This window comes from Oryctolagus cuniculus, chromosome 4 (assembly GCF_051225735.1).
Source record: "Oryctolagus cuniculus isolate XC-2025 breed Fujian yellow rabbit chromosome 4, ASM5122573v1, whole genome shotgun sequence".
Taxonomy (NCBI): Eukaryota; Metazoa; Chordata; class Mammalia; order Lagomorpha; family Leporidae; genus Oryctolagus; species Oryctolagus cuniculus.
The window spans coordinates 90,352,786-90,377,028 of record NC_142870.1 but is presented as its reverse complement, the minus strand read 5'-3'; the positions used below and the strand labels follow the sequence as shown (position 1 = coordinate 90,377,028).

Sequence of the window (24,243 nt, the reverse complement as noted above, 5' to 3'; positions counted from 1 at the left end):
TTCATGCCCTAAGGGACTCACAATATATTAATGGAAGATAATGACATGTCAACAAATAATTACTACTTGATAAGCACACTTTTAAGAAAAAGCTATGAATGACCTCTCTCACTGGGTGCTTAGGGAAGATCACCTTTGGGCTGGGTTTTAAAGAATGCCTTGTTTAACACCATAACAGGGAGCAGGAAGTTCATTCTAAACACTGGGAATATCACACACAAGTACATGTGTAAGTTTAGCTGGAGTAGGAGACAGAAGATACAGACATAATGCCAGTCCAGGCCTTAAATACCTGACCAAAATGAAGAGTCTACTCAAGAATATTTAGCAGCAGTGGGATCAGATTTGGATAATTCTCAGGTAATAGGATCAGATTTAGGGGTTAAAGCAGTATAGATAATAGTTCTGTACATAGGCTTTCTAAACCCCCTCATTACCAGAATTTGCCTATGGAAACCCATTATGGGAAGTAGGCAAAACTGTAGCTCTTCTGGTTAACACATAATGAGAGTTCAGAGTCTGGAGAAGAGTCACCCATTGTACTTCTCCCATCCTTGCTACCTGCAGGGGGCTTTGGGCCACACCAGTGGTCCAGTCGAAACTCATTTGGTGGCTGCTGCTACGGAGCATTCCTTACCTCAGATGGCCATCTCTGCTCTGGTTTTAGAGCTAACTATATCCTGTCCCTCCTACGACATGAGATGTTCATAAAATAGGTTCCAGATCTTTTCCTAGCCCATGTGCTGGAGCTGTTTGCAGTTCTGGAGACCTGTTTTATTCATAAATGAACTTTGCCAAACACATAGCCAAATCACCTGCTCCTGTCTCTCAGTTTTATGTTGCTAGAGGATACATGTTGGGGGGTGGGAGACCAGCCATCTCTGAAGCGTCTATTAAATATCTTTTGTGTGCTGTCCACGTGTTAATTCACATTCAGTATCTACAGCACTTAAGTCATCTTCAAACTACCAGTCATCTAGAATAGAGTTAGGAGAAGAAATATTTGGCTCTTATCAATGGCATGAAAACTGCTGCTTTCATTCTAAGACCTGCGCTGTGGGAAAGTGTTCAAGAGCCTTTTGATAAGTGGCTGACTTATTAAGAATTCCGGAAGAATTGTAGGACTTCCTATTCTGTAAGGACGTGTAGCCTCTGGATGGTATTTGCCACAAGAGGAGAGATTTCAGCCCAGGAACTGGCCAAGAGTAACCGGTTCCCTGATGGGCAGGGGCTGTTTTGTTCCAGCCGGCATGATTATCTTCTGCCCTCTTCACATCCCCACTTTCAAAAGCAAAACACAAATTCCACCCACCAAACAGCGTTTCCTCTTACTGCTTCTCATGCTCCTTGTCTTTACTCACGCCTTGCCCACTCTCTTTGCACGATGGGGTCAGTTTGCTCTCACTTTCCCACACTAACTTCTCTGTTTCAAGCCTGTGTCCGGAACTGCCTCCCTCTCTCCATCTGGCGGCTGACATCTGCACGTCATTCCAACGCAGGCCCCCACCTTTTCTTAGAGGCCTTTACAAAAAGATGTTAGCTTTCACTCTGACTCCTCCCAGTGCTTTATTATGTACATAGTGTTTTCCACATGGCTGAATAACTACTTTAACATGGATTCTTGCCTGCTTTACCTAGGTTAATTGCTAGTTTCCTGAGAGCACACTAACCAGTGTCAGTCTGTGTACCTAATGCCAGGTTTAATAAATGTTAACTGAGTGGCTATCACACGTTAGAACTAATGGGTCAGCTGTTCTCTGTTTTATTAGACAAAATGGAAATATAACCTCGCCTATTGCCTTTGATAAAGAACAACAAGATGGGAGTGTCTGTGTACTTGCTGCCTACCATTCACTCCCCTTGTTGAGTTGTCACTGCTCATTTCTGTCCCTGTCTTGCTTCATTAAACTGTGAGCTCCTGGGAGGAAGGAAGCTACAGTGCTTGGTGTGGGAACTAGCTCACAGGGCATGATCAATAAGTATTTTCCCATACATTTTCCAAGTAGCTATGTGGGTTCATCTGAGTACTGAAGGCAAGTGGAACCTCAGTAAGATTTCTGCAAGCCCACTTTTTTTCTGTAATCATCCTGGATGTAAGTCAGTGAGATAGTGAGCACGAGCAGCGCTACTCACATGCTGTCTCGTGTTGTATGACCAGATCCAGAGTTCTCTGAGGACAGGGATGAGGGGATGTTAGTGCCCAGAGCCTGAGATGGATGACGGTATCTCTGACTCTTCCAGTTCCTGGCTGTGTGACCTGTGCAAGTCTCTCCTTGTAGGGTCCTAGTTTTCCTGTCTGTGAAATGAGAAATTCCTTATTCTGACAATGCCTTGGATTCATTTGGTTTTTGCCTCATTGACAAAAAAAAAAAAAAAAAAAAAAAACCCGACTCTGGATGATTGATTAGACCCAATCAATAAATGGAGAATTAGAGTTCAGTTCTGGTTCTCATTGTACTGTTTTGTTTTGTTTGTTTGGGTGCTTTTAGAAAGGGAGAGATAGAGAGGTCTTTGATCTGCTAGTTCACTCCCCAAATGGCTGCAATTCTTCTGGGTCTCTCACGTGGGTGCAGGGGCCCAAGCACTTGGGCATCTTCCGCTGCTTTATCAGACCATCAGTAGGGAGCTAGAGCAGAAGTGGAGCATCAGGGACACGAACTGGCGCCCGTATGGGATGCCAGCACTGCACACAGCTGCTTATGCCACAGGCGCTGGCATTCATTCTGTTTTTGAAAGTGCCTGGGTAAAGACCTGTGAAAATAATTCAGATGGCACGTGTACCTCCAAAGTGTTCTTGTGGCTTCAGGAACCTCAGGCATTCAGAAAAGCAAGTGGTTTTGTAAGCGTAGAGGGCTATATTATTAGGAGCTCACAGCATGGAAAAGGTTGTTATGAGTCGGGAGATATAGCTGATATCCCAGCAACAGTCTTCTCACTTCATAGTCTAAAATTATGTGCTGAGTATTTTGGAGATACATTTTGGAAACACAAATCTGACCCTAAATATAGCCAAAACTGTGGTATTTCAAAGGGCGTTGGAGTTGGGTATTACTTTGTACTTAGTTACTAAAGGTGTTACACTTCTTGGGTTGTGAGAAAGAGAAACCCATTCAAGTTAAATTAAATAATGAATCTGGGAGCCAGGAACTTCACCAAGTTCTCCCACGTAGGTGGTAGAGAACCCTCTAGTTGATCTATCATCTGCCATCTCCTAGGGTATAAATTAGTAGGAAACTGGAATTGAAAGTTGAGCCAGGACCCAAACCCAGGCACTCTGATATTGGATGCAGCATCCCAACTGGCAGCTTACCTGCTAGGCCAAATGCCCGGCCCTAGGTACACATGGCTTATTGAGGGCATGTCTTTAGAAACATCTCTTAGGGAATCAGGAAAACAGAATAAGGAAGGAAAGAGCTGGGCAATAATGTGGTCTCAGGTAACACATACCCTTCTGATTCAGGAGAAACCTGGAGTATAACTCATGCTGAGTGTTGTCCCAACCTGAACCAAGATATTATTTTTACCCCATTATCAGTTAATCACTGAATGTGTGGTGAGTCCACTGTCATCAGCCCGGGAAGTTCTTGCAAGATCAAGTATGTAAGCCATAAGCTATAGCACCTGCAGTGGTTGGGAGATAGATGCCCCAGTGGCTTTTGGGATCAGGGTAGAGCAGCAACAGCATTTACAGGGACCCCTGCATGTTTTCTCTGGAGAGCTTGGCTGCAGGCAACAGAAATTCTGGCTACTATAAGTGAAAAGAGGAACTGATTGGAAAGTATGGAGCACTGACTGATCTGAGCAGAGGCAAGAAGATCAGACCATGAGTAGAAGCTAAGGCAGTCTTAGGGTACCAAGACTTAGAGGATTCTCTTACAGTGAGGGTTTTCCAGCCACAACTGATTGGTCAGGGCTAAAACACAAACATCATGACTGAATGTCACCAGGCATTGCCATATCCATTCTAAATGAATCTTCATTGTTCCTCCAAAGCCTGTACCTTTGGTAAAAACACCAGATTAACCAAATACACGTCCTGCGTCTATCATCTCTATGCCTGGAAGTGAAGAGAGTATAAGATGGCTCTTTTTTCCTTCAATGTGAAAAAGGCATCACATCTCTCTAATATCTCACATTACAGTATAGCCTTCAGAAATATTTATGTATATAATTGTATATGTATGTATACAACATGTGTATATATAACATATATATAATATATGTTATATATATTGAATTCTAGACAAGAAAACATGAGGGACTACCAAAATATTTCTATTTTAAAAAAAGATTTATTTATTTATTTGAAAGGCAGAGTTACAGAGAGAGAGAGAGAGAGAGGCCTTCCATTCATTGGTTCACTCCCCAAATGGCCACAATGGACAGGGCTGGGCCAGGTGGAAGCTAGGAGCCTGGAACTTCATATGGGTCTCCCATGTGGGTTGCAGGGGCCCCAGCACTTGGGTCATCTTCTGCTGCTTTTTCAAGTGCATTAGTAGGGAGATGGATTAGAAGTGGAGCAGCTGGGATTTGAATTGCTACTCATATAGGATGAGTGGCTTAACCTGCTGTGCTACAATGCTGACCCCAAGAAGAGTTCTTGAAAAGCTTGAAAAGTGGATATTATAACCCTCATTTCATAGTTATGAAAACTGAAGCTTAGAAAAGTGACTTCATTCATGGATTCCAAGAGGTTAATGACTACATTTCCTTGTTAATCATGAGTTTTTGAGCATTTACAAGTGTGGCACTTTAAGTGTTGGGGATCCAGCAATGAGAAAAATAGGTAAAAATTCCTACCTTCATACAGTGTGTATTTCTATGTGTTCTGGTGTCTGTGGGAGGGAGGCAGAAAATATCACGTAAAGAAAACATGTAGTGTATCAGATGATGCCAAATGCAGAAAGAGAAAAGTCAGGAAAGGGGAGCAGGGGGTTACTGTGCTATGATGTTTCAATTCTGCGATAGATAATTAAAGCAGGCCTTGCTAAGACCATGTCATTTGAGCAAAGATCTGAATGAAGTAAGGGAATGGCCATGTGACTATCTGGGAAAAGTGTCCTAAGCAGAGGGAATAACGAGTTCAAAATGCTGTGAAGAATGAGCACAGCTGTCATGATTGAGGATCCATGTGAGGCCAGTGTGGTGGGGGCAGAGGGAGCCAGGAAGAGAGCAGCGGAGGGGGGTATGATCCAGGGGACAGCTGGTGCAGATCATAAAGATCTTTAGGCAGAGGAATCACATGGTCAGACTTACATGTCTAAGGGTAGAAGCATAAGAAGAAGCAAGCAAACTGGTTAAGAGGTTACTGTAATAAGCTAGGTGAGTAATGTGGGGGGTGTGCTGTGATTATGGTGGTATCGATAGAGGTGATTTGCAGATGTAGTTAAATTAAAAATTTTGAGATGGGAGATTATCCTAAGTTATCTGCATGGGTCAAAAGTAATCCCAAAGATTCTTATAAGAGGGAAGCAGCATAGTAAGAGAGATAATCATTCATAGTAGCCAGGATATGGAATCAACAACTGAATATTATATTGCATATATTATATTATATATTATTATACTACATAGATTATTTATTATAGTATATGGATACCATTGAGTCTGAACAGGGAAGGAAATCCTGTCCTTTGCAACATCATGGATGAAACTGGAGGAAGAATTATGTTAAGTGAAATAAGCCAGAAAAATAAAGGCAAATAATGTCTGATTTCATTTTTATGTAAAATCTAAAAATGCTGAATTCTTTGAACCAGAGAGTATCATTTGGCTAGCAGGGTTTAGGGGATGGGAGAAATGGGAGGTATTTGTCTAAAGCTACAAAATTTCAGTGGTGCAAAGTGAATAAGTTATGGAGACCTAGTGGGCAATATGGTGACTATAGGTAACCATATTGTATTATATGCCTGATTGTGCTAACCACTTCTCAACACATACCAACATCAAAGCATTCACACCATGTTCCTTAAACATATGATTTTTATTTGTCAATTATACTTCAACAAAGTTGGGAAGATGTGAAGATGGAGGAAGCAGGGAGAAGGGAAGCTTCCATGCCTTATTTTGATGATTTTTTTAAGAAAAATTATTTATTTATTTATTTGAAAGTCAGAATTACACAGAGAGAGAAGGAGAAGCAGAGAGAGAGAGGTCTTCCATCTGCTGGTTCACTCCCCAGATGGCTGCAACAGCTGCAGCTGTGTTGATCCAAAGCCGGGAGCCAGGATCTTCCTCCTGGTCTCCCCGGCAGGTTCAGGGGCCCGAGGACTTGGGCCATCTTCCACTGCTTTCACAGGCCACAGCAGAGAGCCGGATCTGAAGTGAAGCAGCCAGGACTCGAACCTGTGCCCATACAGGATGCCAGCATAGCAAGCAGTGGACTTACCCACTATGCCACAGTGCAAACGCCTTGTTTTGATGATATTAGAAAAGGGCCATGAGCCAAGGAATGTAGTTGGCTTCTAGAAACTGAAGAATCAAAGAGAAGAGAGAAGATTTCTCTCCTAGATCCAGTGGAAAGCAATGCAACTGTACAGATTTCTGACCTCAATGGTAAGAAAAAATTGTGTGTTGTTTTAAGCCACTATGTTTTGGGTGATTTGTAGTAGTAGCCAGAAGAAATAAATACATGTTATATAATGGAGTTAGTGCCAACCCTACTTACTGATGGTTTGGAAGCAGAGAACAAAAGCTAATGTTTAGACTTTGTGTAGGAGCAGCTAGAAGGATGGAGTGCCTTCTACCTGCTCTGGAGGTCAGTGAGTCCAAGTCCACCTGCTCATGTCCTTTCCACTTGAACTACACCAAGAGGTTGAGCCTGGACAACACTCCTGGGATATATCCCCAGCTTCTCTGCCAGAGGGTTTCTCTCTGCCCCACTGCTTCCCCTTGTTGCCCAGCAGTCCACATCTTCCCTGCAGCCTCTCCTGGCTGGCACTCCCTTGCTGTTCACCTATGGCCTCAGGCAGTGCAGAGCTGGATGAAATTAGGCACATATATTTTCTTTTAAGGCACAGTTGAGAAAACACTGAAGACATGAAAGTTGTTTTGATGTTAACTTCACTAGGTGGAGGCCTGTCGACTGTCTGCGGATGGGATTCTCAGACTGAGGGACAGAGTCCTTACGTGGATGAGCACCAAGACAGTTACTTACGACCATCATATTCCTCTTTTGGCCAACCTCAGTCCAGGACAAGAGGCACTTCAGTGTAGTGAAAGAAGACAGGCTGTGGGCCTGGAGCACCTGATTTGGACCATGGCTCTCCTGCTAACCCATTGCCATTCTTTCTTTTTGAACCCCAGCTTCCATACCTGTACATTGAGAATGGCAGCACCAATGTTTTCCAAATGCCCTCTTGGGCCTGGTTCTCACTGGTGCTGGTCGTGTGTCTTCGAGAGAAGCTTGAATGAGTGTTCAGCCATCAGCATCCCAGCACTGTTCTGTCTTGGGTCCTGAGGAACAGGCACTGACCTGCTTCTCCTGCCTTCTCTTCCTTGCCATCCTATTGAGCTTTATTCTGATCCTGGGTTTGTCATTGCTTAGGCCGCAGATACTGTGCTTCTGTTCCAATTGCCCCTTGCTTTACGTGTCCACAGGACACAGCAGTGAGAGCGGATTCCATCTGGGAAAGGCCATGGCAGATGGTCACTCTTCCTTTCCAGGCTGAACATTAAATGCTAGGAGCTCAGTGAGTGGCACCCTCCTTCTGACTTGGAGTTCTGTTTGACGGACACATAGGCCAGGTTCTGGACACCTCCTGTTCTGGTTTGCCTGATGACGCTTAGGGTGAAAGTCAAGGAAAAACAGAAAAAAAAAAAAAAAAAAAACACAACAACAAAGAAAGAAATGAGTATCTGTTTAGGGAGTGTAGCAAGCATCCTTGACCCTCTGGGAGAAAGTTTCCATGAGAATAAAAACAAAAACCAAAACATTGTGTTGTTGTATCCCTGGAGGATGGCAAATCCACAGTGTGAATGCTTTCCCATCTTCCTCCCTGGGCTGCTGGGCCTACGTGACAGGAGTGTCATGGGTCCTGCCTTCCTGGCTCTTGTGAACATGACCTGTCAAGTAGCCTCAGAGCCTGAATTACTGGTGTCATGTACTGTGCCATTCATGTCAGAGAGACCTGTAAAGGCTATAATAAATAAGCAAATGGGTTCAGGGGACATTATCTATTTACCGTGGCATTTTATGAATGTTACATCATTCTTTTGATTTCCAGGGGCTGTGTTTATAAAACAAACTCTGGCCAATCCTTTTATACTCAAGAAGCTATTGAATGTCAACATCATAGACATTTACCATCACTATTTGAGGGTCCCTCAAGCTATTTCACACAAGTCATAGTAACCACCACTATTTTCTGGCATTCAAGCTGTTCTTTCCCCATTTTTCTTCTGTATTTCCCCAAACAGCCCTGTGTACTAGGTTTTGTGCAGCTGGAGAAACTGAGAGACTGTGGGACCTAAGGCCTTTTAATAGCTTCCAAAGGGAAAAGCAGGGATCACTGTTCTTCAAATGCCCTTTAAGATTCCTCTAATCATGGAGTTCCATTGGCTTAGCCTGTCTGCTGCACTTTATCTAGATCTTGCTGGGTCGTGGCTCTTGGCCTTGCCTTTACAGCTGTTTTCTCCTTTCCACACACTCTCTTCTGAGGAATAAAACCATATTAATTTTCACCATTGATGGTGAAAAAAAAAATTTCACCTTCTGCTAAACCGTCCTCAGACGCACACTTCCATCCAGAGAGCTCGTCAAGGTATTGTTTCTTTTTGCCCCAACGGCAGCTTTCTTCTTAAAACTAATTATTGTGAAAGCTGTTTAGATAGCAAAGTTTATTGTCTCCAGGATTTTCTTCTGAGATGCTGGCAGTTATTCCAACAATGATAAAAATGTGCTCCTCTTACACCACATTTACACCCTGCTGTCCTGGGTCTGTGCCATTCTATGCTCACGACTTTTTGTTTCAATGCTAAATTTTAGAATACTTCTAAAAAAAATGCTCAGAATGGTAATTAAACTGAGCCATACACATGAAAAAAGGATAAAGTTTCTTTCCAGCTTTTAAAATAAAGAGATATATATGCAAAGACAGAACCAATTCCAGTTTCACAAGGAAGAGGTCTTAGGAAGATGTTGTTTTCTATTAGGTGAAGGAGGAAATGAATTTGGCATTTCAGGTAGAGGGGACAGGACATACAAAGTCAGAGAAGCAGAAACACGTGCACCATGTCTAGGTAGCAGGGAAGGGGAAATGAAAGGAAGGTGGGAGATGACTCTGCAGGAGAAGGTTGGAATTGGAAAGGAGAGCCATCACCCCTGTCGTGTTGATCTCACTGACCTTAGGCCCAATACAGATGAAGTGGGAAAGCCGTCAAAAAACTATTGAATACTGTACTAAGGCACTGCAGTGTTTGCTCATGATGATGCTGTTGTTTTGTCTTCATTTTTTTTGTTATTATCTAAAACCTGAAGTCAGCCAGACAGCAATGAATTCATTCAATGGCTTGTGTGGTTTAATGATCTGGTATGTTGTTCTCAGTATTAGTAGTGGAATGAGAACTGAGAAACTGGACATCTGCTTAATTCATGAACTACAGACTTATATCCACAGATATAGGGTAAGATTTCTTAAAGCAGATGATATATTGATGAAATATTTTTGTCATGTGTGTGTGGGTGAGTGGTTCATAAAATGCAAAAATCCATTGTCATAAGTCTTTTTGAGCATTTGAAAGACGTGAGAGAGGTGGTCTTCTCAGAGACTGCCATCTGTGTATCACAATAGGTTCTAAAATAGAAATTCTAAAGGAATGTCTCTGAGGAGCATGAGTGAGTGGATGGATGTGGAAGTCAATGGAATGCTGGGGAGAATGTGGAAGATGTAACCTGGGGGTCTGGGATTAGCTCCTGATCTCACTAGAACTTAAGGATGCAAGTTGGCACCTCTTGGAAAACGGATTATGAGTTGACTCTTCTGAAAGACAACAATGGAACTGAGAGGAAGGAGCCTAGTCAATATTCTAGTTGACTCTCTAGATTTGATTGAGTGATCTCCTGTTCTTGATGGGAAAATGATGATCTTGCATGCGAATCAAGATGAAGGAACCCAAGCCCTGCTGCATCCAACTTATTTCAGATGATCTTCATTTGGGGGAATATGGTAGAATTTGATTCTCAGGAAAGCCTTTCTCCAATTAGAAATATTGGAATCAACCATCTATTTTTTACCATTGTTATTTTCTTAATTTCCATTTAGTTTTTCTGAATGTTTGGTAAATTTCATTTTGAATGTGTCAGCCTGTCTCATTTGTGCTAAGCAAAACAGAGAAAGAATGTGTTTACCATGAGCTGAGAACAAAATAGGAATAGTATGTCTCTCATCCTCCTTGTCCTCCCCAACTCTGGGTAATGGAGACTAGGCTTAGTGGTGGCAACAGGAACCAAAATAAAAGAACTCCAGGGAAAGGCAAAAGCCCAGAGGGAAGTGTTGGGATACTGGTGTTGCTCTACCATGTTCATGGGCCAATTTGTTTTCAAGTGTATTTTTCTACGGGGGATTAAAATCTTGATTGTCTAATGACACTTCAACAGGTTTCCTTTTTGGTGCTCAGTTAGTTGTCACCAATCTGGGAGAACATATGATATTTGTCCCTTTGGGACTGGTTTATTTCACTCAGGGCTATGAAAATTTTTCGTAAGCTGTGGTGGTGAGGAAGGACTCCAGGAAGAAGATACATCCTGATAAAAGGAATAATGTGGGAAAGACATGGGGACATATTTTGGGATTTATGACAGTTAATTTGACTGGGATATAAGATACACAAAGGAAAACAGTGTGGAAAACGGGCAAGGCATTGTTGTTGAGTCTTTAATGACAGAGTTATAATTTTGTACTCAGTTTGATTTTCAATGAGGAAACGAAAGGTTGAGAGCTTTTCTGAGCACGAGGGTTAGTAATGTGACAACAAAGATGCAATAAGCGGGGTCACAATTCAGAAGCTGTTGGGTTTATGTCTGATTCAGGAACTCTGGCAACTCCGGCTGCAGTCAGGTACTGACAGGTATCTGAGTCTGTGATGGCTGGCATGGGGGAAAGGAAGATGTCATCCCAGGCTCCAAATCAAGAGGAGAGTAAGGATCAGGACATGCAAGTGGGAAAGCCTGGGGGACCTTTGCAAACAGATTAACCGGGCTGCTCTGAACATCAAATATAAGTTGGGGAACTTGGAGAGATGACCAAATCTGTCATTGTGCCCACTTTTCTGACCGGTAAAAGACAAAAATCTACTGTACCTCCTTACAGGGATATTGCAAAGATTAAATGATTAATATTTGTAAGGTGCTTACAACAGATTCTGACACACAATATGTTCTATATATTTGTTAAACAATTAGAAACAAACACAGGAAGAAGGTTGATCTAACATAGAGTTACTAATAACTTTTCCTCAGAGTGACTACTTCTCACTAGGGCATGGATTCACCTTTATAACACCTTGTTTTAGTTGATATATTAAGTGAAATGTTGGTATGTGCCAGCTCAAGTTATCTGTGATTATGTCTCAAGGCAGAGCCCTGATCAACACACAACACTATTCAGCAAATCCTGGAACCTTTGAGAATGCAAGGCTGGTGCATCAAATGTTTTGCATATCACCTTTAGTTTGTGATAATTTTCATAGACAATTATGCAATATATGACACAAAATAAGATTTAATAGTTTTATTTTATTTTATTTTTAAAGGTTTCATTTATTTGAGAAGCAGAGTTACTGAGAGAGGGAGAGACAGAGAGAAAGGTTTTCCCAAATGGTTGCAATGGTTGGAGCTGGGTGGATCTAAAACTAGGAGCCAGGAGCTTCCTCCAGGTCTCCCACATAGGTGCAAGGGCCCAAGCACTTGGGCCATCTTATATTGCTTCCCCAGATCATAGCAGAGAGATGGATCAGAAGAGGAGCAGCCAGGACATGTACCTATGTGGGATGTGGGTGCCACAATCAGAGGCTTAGCCTACTATACCATTGTGTCAGCCCCTACTTTTAGGTTTAACCCCTAACATTTCTTAGGGATTAAGAAAAGAGCTTCTTTAATTAAATGATGAGAGTTTCACGTGGCAACAAAGCATAGTAGAAAAGGAAATATTGTACTGAGGTTAAAATTCAGTGTATGATGTTAGGTCACTTACTTTTTCTGTGTGTCTTAATTTCCCAAAATTTAAAATCAAGATATTAGACTTCTGTGGATATGATTGGGATGACTTGTCCCATGACTTTTTAAAATTAAATACACTTGGGTACCTTCAGTGTACACCGGGGAGGCAGCAGAGTGACCCTGGAGTAACTGGGATGGGTCCCCATGAGCTGTAATATCTTGGGTTCTAGTCTCATGCAGCCCAGACACACCTTCAGTAGGTACCCCACTGAGACTTGTTCTGAAAACACCTGGGAAAGATCACACTTGCAAACAACAGTCTGGGATCCTAAAAAAATACATATTTTTGAATGTGGTAAAACTTTTTGGATAATAAAAAAACAAATAAAAATACATCCATTTGTATATTTACCTGTCTTTTATGTGGTCTTGGGGACCTTTTTCCCCATGGCAAAATGAACATTTTTTCCTGTGATGTGAACAACTGATCTTCCTGTCACATGTCTTACAACCCCTGTGCTTCACTCTTTTTCTTAAAGTGGGACAAATTTGATTCAAAACACAGTTGCGAAAACTTAGGATGCTAACGCTTCTGCTTGATTTCTACTTTTCCAGTCACTGGCATTTGTCATTCTTTTTACCTCTCTTTAAAATGGAGATAAACTAAAAAAAAAAAAAAAAAAGCTTCCGTTTAAAAAAAGGTATCTGAAATTTCACAAAGTATGCTGGCATCACAGCATTCCATGAATATTTAATCATCAGCGGCAAGACAGGAGGTTGGAGAAAAAAATCAGGTTGTGATATTTGGGAACAGCAGGTGTGGGAAGGAGGGTGTTGACACTCTCTGAAAACGAAAACGGATAAGGCATGTTGTGTGGCAGGTTCCCTCAGCACTCCCCTGTCACCTGGAGCCACAAACGTGCTTTAAGAAAACTCTAGGGAGCTGGAGCTTGTCCTTCCTGGCCCCACAACCCCTTGCACGACATGGCACATTCTGAAAATGGACATGGGTTTTGATGAACTCCTTCCCTTCACAGGGGCCTTCATGATTTCTCTTTTGTGGGTCTTCTTATTGTGAATTCAGCTCTGGACCCTGTCCCTGTGTATTTTTCCCCCTGTTACTATCGCTAAACAAACAACTTTGTTTTGTAGAATGTATCAGAGAGTAAGGGTACTCAGCTACAAGAATTTCGGAAGGATTTTTGAAACACAGGGTGTACTTAGGATTCCTCAGATCATGGAAAAGAGACAACAGTGATGACTCACCTATACACAAACTACCTGCCTTCTAGGTTCATCACACACTCCACCCACTCTACCCCCCGTGTTCCAGACACAGGTGTCCCTGCTGCCTCCTTGCAGTAGGGCTGTTTCATCCTTCAAGATCTTATTGCTGGGTTTTTGAACAAGTTCTACATCAGGGCTTTCTGAATAGTTATGGCAGTAGATTAAGAACATGTAACACTTTGGTTCTCAAACTGGTATAGGCAAAGCAGCCTTCTGACCAGTAATACCATGGAGGGTGCTGAGCCTACTCCCAGAGAGTGTAAGTCAGTAAAGTTGGGAATGTGCAATTTAACATGCTGTTCTCAGGCAGGTGGCCCAAGGACTGCCTGCACATCACACACATCTTTAAGGGGAGGGTTTGCTTTTCTGGATGTTTTTTACACTAAAGAATGAAAAAGTATGGGCTAAGACTGGAGTCATAATACCCAAACTATGGGTTTGGCTTTGATTCAGGTGTTCATATAGTGTTAACTGTTGCGCAAGATTCTGTATGTTCCAAGAACAAGAGGAGGGATGTTGCTGGTCAAGAACTAAGACAAAAGAATCTACCCTGTCATCCCCCTCCCAATGTAATTTGGGCTATCTGTGTGCAAACTCAGTCACAGTTCACAGGAACTCATCTAATTCCAAGATAGGATCACTGAGCATGGCCCCTAATGCATTATACAGATGAAAATCAAGTACAAACTTTTTCCGAGGTATTTCACACCCTCAGTGATATGGCCTTGGCTTTAGAGTCCGCAATTCTTCTTCACTCTTCAGATATCCCAATGGACTAGAACATTCAAAGTCTTCAAATGTGTGGCCAAGTGATGGCGTGTATGGGTGAGGTCCAGGCTAAATGCAGCCCCTTGAGGGAGGGGACCTCATTGGTCCAGAGGAGATTCTCTGCCAGGTGACTAGTTCCTGCTCACTCCAGTCTCCTTCTTTAGCCACAGAGTTGCCACCCTCTCCATTTGGCATTGGAGGAATTCTACAGCAACTTCCTCTCTAGGTCACCTCCTAGAGTCAGAACACAAGGTTTTTCTTGAGTTGTCTTGTGGCTCTCATTATTTTGCTTTATATCCTAGGTGAAGTCTTACCTGAAAATTAGTCCTGAAGTCATCACTATGCAGGTGACAATAGCTTGAAACTTAGTACCACAGAACACCAGCCATTGAGGAGCCCTCAATTTGAGCACATTGACACCTCTTTATTTTTGTAGATGAGGCCAGAAAGAGAAACTTGCCCAAGTATACACAAGGGGACTATTAAAGTTTATGGAAAAATAAAACTAAAAATTTTGTTGGAAAAGATTTTTGAAGCCCATAGATAGCCTTTTCATAATATGCATTTCTTGCAAACTTTTTGAAGACTCTGCACTTGCTCAAGGACACCAAAGAGTTAGTGAACCAGTTAAGGAACTTTCCATACATACCCACAGATGCATTAGGACACCTTTTACCCTAATTAGTGCTCTTACTTTCCTTAGAGTCTCAGTGTTTCCAAGGCTTGTCTTATTTACATTGTAATTTGTCACACACTCTTAATTTACATGTTTAAATTTTGTCAGGGTTCACCTCCGTCCTTGGATTTATTCCCTGCTGAGATTTGTGAAATGTTTCAGGCCTTTGAATAGGAGAAAAGAGCCAGTAAAAATCATTTCATTTTACTGAGTTTTTAAAAATATTAAGATCATCTTCAACTTAATTTGATAGCATATATTAAGCAACAGAATCTGCCCTGGGAACAGGACTATTTTACTTGTATGATAGGGCCGTGAGTTTTTCTTCTGTGGATCCCAAACATGCAGAAAGGAGGTTATAATCCAGAAGAGAATTGATGGCATCAAAACTGACATGTTTGGTATGTGAACTCTAACCAGAAATAGTGGTTTCTCTGATGAAGGTGGGCTGTGATGGCTTCATGAGGTCTGTGTAAGATGCCATTCAGCTCTGGGTGTGGGGTGGCAACTAAATGGGTCCCACATTCACTATAGGGTAAGCCATGTTTTCTCCTGAGCCCTGTGGGCAGGGTGGAGCCCAGGTGCTTAGTAGGAGTGGTGAGCCAAACCCCAAGTGTGAGTCAGATGCCTGATCCACCCAAGATGGGGATAGATGATATAGGTGGGGCCTTTGGCAAGTTTCATGTTCTGGCTTTGTTCTTTCTTTGGATTTAGACTTGTAAGAAAGCGTGTTCCAAGGCAAGGCTGTACTGCATGGAATCCTTCTCTCTGCCCTTTATGGTTAGCAAAGCCACATCATCATTTTTCTCTTCCCAGTGCTTCTACGTTCTAGATTGCTTTATGAGAGTGGAAATATAAGATTAGGGATAGGACCAGCTACATAGTTTTTGGGACACAGTACAAAATGAAAATGCAGGTACAAATTATCAAGGATTTCAAGATGGTGAACAGAATGAAACCAAACTTGAGGCCTTCAGTGTATAGGGCCCAGTCCAACTACACAGAGTGCATGTTCATGAAACCACCTTGGCAGGGGAGGAGTGGATCAGGGAGTGGGATGGAAGACAGGGTGGAGAGCAAGGAGGAAACTCACTGAGTCACCTCACGCCAGATTGCCTCAAACCAAAGCCAAATTGACAAGAATTATTCTCTGTATACAATGAAAGCAAAAGGTGGTGCAACAGGTACTGCATCTAGGTGTTCAGTCTCAAGCTTTTGCACCAAGAGACTGTGGAAAGCAAGAGCGAAGGAGATACAGAGGCCAAAATAGAGGAGGTGATCCACTGCGGCTCACGTTGCCTGTTTTGCAAAATGGGAACTAAGTCTGACTCTCTAACTTCTGTCTCGGTTCCTTTTCCAATCCTTGGGAAAGTTGAATAGTATGAAATTATTCCCTTTCATTGTGAGTTAAATTGGAACTTAGGTATAAGAATGAGATTCATAAAAGGAAATGAGAGAAATGATAATTGAACGAAGAAAACAAAACAGTTAAGAAAGCCAAAGCAGTTTGAGTCCTGTCTGATACACAACATACAGCAACACAGACAAATATCTCTGCAGCAAAACAAATTGGGAAAGGAGTGGATATTTTCAAATAAAATATGCACATTTCCAAGCAGCCTTGGGCTCATCTGATAAGGGACAGATTGTCCACAGTAAATAAAGAGAAGAGAAAAGATGCTTTGTGCTGAATTTAGTCCCCTATTGTATCAGTAGGGGCCTTGTTTCTCCTTCTCTAACATGTCACCTCTTTAGCTGCAAGGCATGGCCCCACCTTAAAAGAGGGCAGACAGCCAAGTATCAGAAGAGACACCAACCACAACAGAGTGCAATTCTAGTGATGTATGCTGTGTGCTATTGGAACTTAAGGAGAAATTCATACTGCTTAAATTTCTCAGCTGATAACCTGCCTACATATTCTGTTAGTTTCACCAACTGCTGCCAGTATCTATTGATTATCACTGGGCTCTTCTTTCCCAGAAGACTCCCAGAGAGAGGGATGTTGCTTAGGAGGCAGGATGTGGGAATTTTGTAGATAGCACCTATTCGGGCTTGGTGATACAAGTCAACATACCAATTCTTCTCTGCATGATCCACTCAGGGAAGACCTGGGATTGAGTTGGTCAGGTTCTTACCTGGCCAGGAACCACCACTGGCATTTCATTCTACCCATCTGCTTCTCCAGGTGGAAGGTAAGAGAATAGCCCTGTTGAGGCTATCTGTGTGACCATCCACAAGCCGTTCTGTCCCCCTCTGGAAAATGGCAGCAAGTCTAATAAAACCAGATAAGTAATAATAACCCAGATAAGTAACACACTACATCCCTTTTCACTGGCACTAGCATGGAAGGAGAGGAAGAAAGAGAAAAACTTTTTAAAGGCTGTCATAGAAGAGAGAAAGGGGTAAAACATCAGAGAGAAATCATCTCTAAATGGATATCTAATAAAAAATATTTTGTGTTTCTCTTCTCTTGGTTGTTGAGCATGTCATACACAGGCTTTTTGTCTGTCTGTATGTCGTCTTTTGTCTATATATAGCCTTTGATGGGACTGGCAAGAGTAGACATGAAGTGAATTCCCATATATACTCAGTCACATGTTCTGTGATAATAGCGCCTCTTATTCATGCCAGTGCTGAGAATTTCAAAGCTCTCCCACCTCTGTCATCTCATTATCCTTCGCCAACAGCCCAGGCAGGTAGATGGGATTTGGATTATAATTCTCCTGGTGCAGAAGAGGCAACTGAGACTTGGGGGTGACTGAGTTGCTCACCCTGATCCCAGTGAGTGGCGGAGCCACTCATGGGTTTTCTTTCTATGATTTGTGTTCACCCTGGATGTACTGTTTCCTGCACCAGTTACAGTAGGCTGGATTGTGATCAGAGCTCAGGATTACCCTGGAGAAGGGTTCAGTAGCCCCAAGAAACCTGAAAATTTGGTGGCTGCCATGTGAACAAGGGGCATCTTTTCAAAACTTTTGCCTTTTAATATAATGTGCTTCAAACCACAGGGCTTCGGTGGCTACAATCCAGCCTCTCTCTGTTCTGCTGCTCCTTTTTTGCCCCCCACCCTGAGCCATCAAAAAGACACTTAGAGCTGAGTGGGAATAGTATTTGTCCCACAATTACTCCTAATTGCCCTGTAGTTTTGTGGTGTCTGAGTGGTGTGACCTAGATACCAGTTTTGTGAAACACTCTTTCCAGCCCAGGGTCTGTATTAGGGAGTGAGGGCATCAAGCAGTGAAATCATGCGACAGTGGCTTAGTCCAGCTCAGAGATAACCCTTATCTCTCCCTCTACCATCTGTTGTGCCCTGGTTCTCCTTAGCAGCCCAGATCCAATACCGCCTTTCCTTCTGTAAGGCCTCTGTGGACTTACTTCCTCCTCTGGATTCCCACAGTGCAGGTTCTGATTATGTCTATGTCCACCTTCATTTTCCACATGGTGTGATATGAATTCACTCACATATTTCATCTTCCTAAACTCTGTATGCCAGGGCTGTGTGGCATTCATTTTTCTATCTCTGTCTACTTGGACAACTGAGGATGGCCAAGGCAGTTGTTCAGTTAACTGCCTGTGGAATGAGAGCCATAGGAAAAAATCGAGCACTTATCCACCTGTACCTTATTTTCTGTATAATCTCTTTATGACCTCCGTTTGCCTGGAACTTTGTACATCAATTTTTTAGTGGGGAAAGTGTGGATGTACATCAGTTGTTTTTCCTTCTAAATTGAATCCAACCAAACTAGTTCCTCAGTGCACGCCAGTTTCTCTGGCCACCAAATAAATATAAATATAAATAGTTAGAGTCTGATGAATGGATTTATAGGATTTAGAATGGAAACCTGAATTTTAATCATATGTATTTAATTTTTTTTCTTCCAGCAATTCACCTGCTCATGCAGTTCATATTTCATTTCATTCTGACTCTTTACATAGAATACACTAATTTGGATGTCAAAATGTATTCATTGGCCGGCGCCTCTGCTCACTAGGCTAATCCTCCGCCTTGCAGCGCCAGCACACCGGGTTCTAGTCCCGGTTGGGGCACCGGATTCTGTCCCGGTTGCCCCTCTTGCAGGCCAGCTCTCTGCTGTGGCCCGGGAGTGCAGTGGAGGATGGCCCAAGTGCTTGGGCCCTGCACCCCATGGGAGACCAGGAGAAGCACCTGGCTTCTGCCATCAGATCAGTGCAGTGCGCCGGCCGCAGCGCGCTGGCTGTGGCGGCCATTGGAGGGTGAACCAACGGCAAAAGGAAGACCTTTCTCTCTGTCTCTCTCTCTCACTGTTCACTCTGCCTGTCAAAAAAAAAAAAAAAAAGGTATTCATTAAGATTGTTTCATTTTTAGCCCAATTGCTGTGCTGGATTTTTTTTTCTAGGTTGGTTATTGTATGTGGCTTTCAAGTTTTATCTACATCTTTGAAAGAGAAATTATGTTTCCAATTTACAGATATCAAAAATAAAGAAATAAATAACTCACAGAACACAACAAAAACAAGCAAAAGCTCAAAAAGGCAGAATTTTAACTTGCCATTAAGTGATAACTAGCCAGTAAGTGATAGATCAAGATTCATTAGAGATATTATTTGATCACTATCCATTCAATATGAATTAATTATCACTACAGTCAGAGAATTGTTTGAGAATGAGTAGGTGAAGATGTGGTCCTTACCCTGAAGGGTCTCACAGTCTAATGAGAGGAAAACCGCATAGAAAACAATGTCCTGTACTTTAATAGGAACACTGACCAGATAGCCTGTGTCTGTGTGTTCTTGTTCTCACTGGAGCATCCTACTCTACATGTCTCCTGTATTTCTGATGCAAAAGTGGTGGTGATGCTTACAAACACTAATATCCAAGAAGTCACATCATCATAGAAAGCATTAATAGCAGGAATGTAGGCTTCAGTCTTCAGCTTTCTTATAGCTATTTGTAAGCATACAGATGCCATGGGAGAATGGGCAGAAGGCCATTCCTGCTCTCTCCAGTCAGTTTTCATCAAAGAGGAAGTTGGCAGAGAAATCCAGAGCTTCTTGCAGGGGAGGACAGCAGGGAGAGTTATGTCATTGCAGAATGGGAGAGGCCCCGCCCACCAAACCAATTCCCTGTCTCTGACAGGTTGTGTTCCGCCCTGTAAACATCCTCAGTCCTCCCCTCTGACCAGAGCGCAGAAGCCTCAGCCCACCTGGTGAGGAGAGATTCAGACTGAGTGGGGTGACAGCACAAGGGCACTCTCCTGCCAGCCTCATTGGAGCCAGCCACACCTCCGCTGTAGTCTGGCACTTGTTGCCAAGGAAGAGAAACAAGAACCTAGGGTGCCACAGGTCTAGTGAGGTAAGACCAGCAGGCTTGTCACTGGTTCTGCAAAGAGCTGGGGTGTCTCTACGGGCTGATTGCTCCTGTTTTCTAGGCTGAATTTCTGATTGCTTCCACCTCTGACTTGCAGTTGATGTAGGCTCATCGTCTTACATCACCATGTAAGATTCTTCCTAACTGCCCCGGGTTGATGAGGTTTGTAGAGCGGTATTTTTCTGCCTATAACGTCATTAGACATGCTCACATATGTACTGATTTTGATCTTAACTGCCCTGTAAGTATGGTAGGATAGGTATAATTTTCACCATTCAGTCCCCTAGTGAATGGCGCTTACTCAATGGAAGTGATTTGTTCAAGTTGGTTAGCAGACTAAGGCCAAGATTAGATTAGATCCCTCCTTTTTCTTCCTCTGCTGTCCCACAAGGCAGGTCATACCATAATCCGAAACACAGACATTAAGAAAGGCCCTCCTAAATTGCCAGATGGACAACACAAGGTGATTATTCCTGTTAGAAGAGATATTTTTTTTAATTCATCTGAGAGACAGTCTGTAATGACACATAGGGTCTATCAAATAGTGCTGTTTTTGGAAAACAAATGAGAATCTGTGTATAAAGAGGCCTTGGAGTGATATGCAAATGTGAGGGAGAAGACCCTGTGGAATCTGAAACTTGCTTTGGATCTTTGAATGAGAAAGTTTTAACTTGGGGCTGAATGCCATTCTCCCATTGTCAACAGCAGCATTATGAGGTACACAGCACAAAGGCCCTGGGGGACTAGTCTAGCTTTTCAGTCTAAAGGGGGGGGCACCCCTAAATCCTTCCAAATTGAATCCTGCAATTTCTTCTCTTACATCAGCTATCATCTTACCTCATTGTTCTACGTGTTCAAGAAAATCTCATCTTCAGTGATTATGTAGTTTATTTTTTAAAATGCTAATTTTAGCTATTATTGTTCCTTTCATGCTTAAAAGGTTATGCGATTCTTAGTTGTAGAAGGAAATATTTCCTCTGTTTTGTGGTGTGTGTGTGTGTGTGTGTGTGTGTGAGAGAGAGAGAGAGAGAGAGAGAGATAGAATAAGAAAAAGAGAACATTATGACAGCACCAATTTATTCCATGTGGACTCACAACAGTGCAGTGGGGTGCAATGATATCTAACTATTGGCAATCTTGTGTATATTCTTAGTGTCTTTATGGCTGTATGAGTCCTGGAAAAAAATCACTTAATTCATTACCTTTTCCCAAATAGAGAAGCAGTGTCCCAGAAAGATGAATTGGTGTGTAAGGTCACATAACCAGGCGTCATTGGAGTTAGGAGTCCAATGCAGATCACTTATGTGTTGTGTAATGAATGGTACCAGGTATCCCAAAATGATAGCATTAGCTGTGTCATTTTGTGCACTGTACCCAGATGTCCTTTAAGATTTCCTCCAATTAAATATTTCAGAGCACTTTGACCTTTCCTTAGCATTCGGTGGAAATGTCATCCTCCCCCACAGAGCAGAGGAATTTGCTAAAGAAACTTCTGTGCTTATTGGCTTGGTCCTTATGGAATATTTGTTTCAGTCAGATTTTAGGAGTGCTGCTTCAGTGTTGGATGGAGCAATGGGCAACATGTGCTTGAGCCCTCACTTTCTTCATCCATTCTGAATTTTGCAACTTTTAGGATCCTCCTGAAAAGGTGTCACTCAAGTCAGCATTTGTAATGCATGTTGATTTTTTTATTCAACATTGTAGAATCTAATGGCTGAGCCTTAGATTTCATTTAATCCAGAGATGCAGATCAGTAATCCACAGGTGCATCCAGCATGCAAATGTAATTCTTAAATTGCTACAGTGTTAAACTTGTTACAAGTAATACCCAGTAAATTTCTTGTAAAAAATCTAAATATCTTGTTTTTCAGGAAGATCAGGATATCTGGTAATAATGGATCCACATTCCCACATGGATAACACAGTGGGTGGGTCTGGGTAGCATCTGCTTCCTGTGGGTGGAACAAGTATTCTCCAATCCTCCACAGCCCCCATCTTGTACCTGAGTTAGGCTACCAGGTACTTAAGTTTGTCACTACTGATCTCTTATAAACTCTGAGGTGTTAGGGTTCCTTGAAATCCTTCTTTTTGCAGGGAAACTTAGTTCTACATAACTAGGCCATGCCACAGAACAATGTCATCAGGGAGGAGGTAAAGTTAATTCCTTGGACCAGACTTCTCAATGCATGAGTGGTAAAAGGAGATATGATGATTTCAACAGAACTTTCCATTTGCCCTGACACCTACCAACAATATTTTGTGAGCTAGATATCAGGACTCTGTGACTTAAAAGCTAAAGTATTAAGCAAACTGACACAGCTCCAACATAATCTCTGGGTGCCTACAAGAGAATAGGAAGGAAAATTGACACTTGCCTTTTACTCAAGCGATCAAAGACAAAAGAAATTAAAATAAATGACAGCACATGGATGGCAACACAGTGCTCTGTCTTTCCAAATAATATAGGACAACTTGCTAAAATCCTAGAAACTAATTCAGTTATAAATTTTCTATTATTCATTCAATAATATAATAATCAGTTCTTGATCATTTACAGTGTTTGTGGACTGAAGCTTGGAAATCTAGGGAAGAAGAGTAGTGAACCTTCCCCAGTGGAGCTTACCATCCAGTTTTTGAAAGTGTGTACCCCAATAACTAATTCAGGACATAATATAATAAATGCTATTGTTTTCCCGAACAAAAAGATATTTACAGCAACTATGATGATGAAGAGAAAATGGCATTTGACCTGGACTTTGGAAAGTTAGAGACAAGAAGAGTTTTCAGCGAGAGATAAGTTCACTCAAAGCCACAAGTCAGGGCTGCCTGCAGTGTCCTTGGGGATTGGACAACATTCACTGTGGTTGCATTTAGGTACAGTGGGACTGAAGTGGAATAAGACTGGAAGCCTAGGTCTGTATACAATTCTGGATACTGTGTTGACTAAGGGTTTCAGATTAGTGAATCTGGTGAGGCTTACAGCTATTGACCAAGTGTTAGCCCAAGCTTATGGCTATCTAAGTCTATAATTTGGCAGAGGCAGAACATCTGTATAGGTGTACCTTCCAACTGCTTTAACTCTTTCAGGAGAATTAGCAGGGAAACAAACAAACAAAGAAAAGGAGTATACAGCACTTCTAAATATAGTGGACAACATCAGATTCTAAGTGACGGAGGCTAGGAGGAATTATACAGTGGAATTAAAAAGATGGGTAAAATATTTTTAAATATATTAAGCAATTTGCAAGAAATATTTCTAAACATATGATAAAGATTTTCTCTCTCTTCTTCTGCCCTCTCTTGTTTATTTCTGTGAGTTATCTGAAAGTTAGAAAAGTGATGTTGCATAAATTCTTCTGAACTTCTGTGGTATGGAGCGTTGTTTATTTGATCAAGTTCATGCTTTTGTCTGGGAAGCAATTATTCCCTAAGAAATAATTGTAGAAGTTCCTTGGATGTACCTGTCCTGAACTCTTCCATAATGAACATTACTGGAAAATAGCATGAATATGTGTGTGCTCTACTGAGGTTCACAGCATTCCTAGTCAGTTGGAAGGAAGGTTCTCATCCTGAAAAGGCTCTCTTGGTCAGCAGAGAAGGGTTTACAAAACCCTGAAGCCCAATGTATTTGGAAAATAACCAATTTGTCTTTTTTAAAAATAAGATTTATTTATTTATTTGAAAGTCAGAATTACAGAGAGAGAGGGAGAGCTGGAGAGAGACAGAAAGAGAGATCTCTTATCTGCTGGTTCACTCCCTAAATGGCCGCAATGGCCAGGGCTGGGCCGCAAGCTTCTTCCTGGTCTCCCATGTGGGTGCAGGGGCCCAGGCACTTGAGCCATCTTGCATTACTTTCCAAGGCTCATTAACAGGGAGCAGGTTCAGAAGCAGAACAGCCAGGACTCGAAGTGGCACCCATATGGGATGGCAGAGCGCAGATGGAACTTTACCTGCTATACCACAGCATCAGCCCCCAAAATAATCATGTTTTTTCTCATTTTTATAGCAT

General features: G+C 42.1%; 1 protein-coding gene across 2 annotated transcripts in view; it reads left to right on the top strand.

Annotated features, from left to right (window-relative positions):
* Window positions 1–24,243, top strand: part of TPRG1 (tumor protein p63 regulated 1) — a 194,398-nt gene that overhangs the window by 18,977 nt on the left and 151,178 nt on the right. Inside the window, exon 1 of one of the 2 annotated variants that reach the window (XM_089330864.1) lies at window positions 19,993–20,219. The exons of the other annotated variant lie outside the window; for it this stretch is intronic. The gene's annotated coding sequence lies outside the window, so the exon portion shown is untranslated. Of the gene's footprint in view, window positions 1–19,992; window positions 20,220–24,243 lie in introns of those variants that run through there. 2 annotated transcript variants of the gene reach the window in all.